Here is a 1,779-nt window from a genome sequence, read left to right as displayed (position 1 = left end):
TTTCAATACATAAATCATTTGACTCGTCTATATTTCTTAGCAACGCAACTGGATTCTCTCTTTAGAACTAATTTATATAGTAGAAAATTATAATAATTTATCTCATTTAGAATTTTAGAAAAAAAAAGACCACCAACTCGCATTTTATATTACTTTTTTCAATATACACATAATCATAACTGAAGTAAACTCTTTTTTGAAGAAACGTTGACATTATATGGTCATTAACTTTATTCTTTGACAACATCCAATCTAGAGTTAGTATTTATTCAAGGGGAGTTTTATAGTATGGATGGGATTAAACATCCATACTTATGAATATTATGTGAACATTTTGTTTAATGAATATGTTTTGGTTGTCCATGTTTACAGGTTCGACGGATGGAAAAAGTATGTCAGGAAGTAACAGTGATTTTGTATATACACTGCACAATATAAAAAAATTAATAAATGTAATAAGATATTAATTATTTTTTGGCAAGTTAAAATTAATGGATAAGTTGTATTTTTTTTGTGTATGTGGTCATTACTGGATATTGGACTTGGGTCACCATTTTTATGTAACTGTACAGAAATAAATTTTTTTGTAGTTAAAAACAAGTCAAAGATAGCATTAAAAAAAATGGGCTAATATGTTTTTGGATTTGTTTGGGTAATCTGATTTTTTAATTTCCAGAAAATGTAGCAAAGTTTCTCTAACTTTTTTTTTGTCATGGTATTCTCGTATAATGGAAGGAATTGTATATTGTTAAATGGATAAAGAAAATAAAAGAATGCAGTGTATTGTTTTGATATTTAACCTAAAAAAATAAATAAATAAATATGTGATGTATGTTACTAATAAAACAGAAAAATAAAATATTATTTTTCATGGCCACATATACAAAAAAAAAATACAACTTTTTCATAAGTCCCAACTTGTCAAAAAATAATTAGCATTTCATTACATTTATTAATTTTTCTACATTGTGTAGTACATCTGCAAAACCACTGTTACTTCTTGACATACTTTCCCATCAGCCGAACCTGTGAGCATGGACAACGAAAACGTGTTCACCGAACAAGATGTCCACATAATATCCACAGGTATGGATGTTTAATCCCATCCACACCATAGAACTCTCCTTTATTCAAACCTATATGTTTTTTGTAATTTAAATTATTTTTAATTATTATTATCATTATTATCTGTCATTTAATTATTTAATATTAATTTTTCAGTGCAAACTCGCCTTGCTGGCAACTAGTATGATATTAATGGCGAGCAAAATAAAAAATTGAATGAGTGTGCTTGGCTTGCTTTGCTACGATAAATTATAATATCAAATAGTCTTTGAAAGCAGAGATGAGTTACATCAAAATTTAATATCAATGAAATAAATATCCATACATAATGTAATGAGTTAAATTTCATTCTTTTAATTTCTAAGGAGAAAAATAGAAAAGGAAAGGAACATTGTAAGATTGAGAATGTAATTGGTTGCAACGACTTCATATTAAAGGTGGGAATGACAAGATTGGTATTCCAAGCTTCTCCATGAGCACTTTATGCAAGTATTTCCCATCATCCTTTGGTCCCCACAATGATTTTATTACCTTTGCCAGCCGGTAATGTTCGTTGTTCAACATAGCTAGGCCCACTATAAGAAATTAAATAATATGGATTTGTATAATTTTTTGAATATGTGGAGCTCTATTTTAATGAATTTTTAGTGTACATTTTTATATTTATTGACATTCAATCCAAAATTTTTAGGTTGATAAAAGTAATTATTTATT

Source organism: Arachis ipaensis, chromosome B08 (assembly GCF_000816755.2).
Source record: "Arachis ipaensis cultivar K30076 chromosome B08, Araip1.1, whole genome shotgun sequence".
Classification (NCBI taxonomy): Eukaryota; Viridiplantae; Streptophyta; class Magnoliopsida; order Fabales; family Fabaceae; genus Arachis; species Arachis ipaensis.
This window is presented reverse-complemented; position numbering follows the sequence as displayed.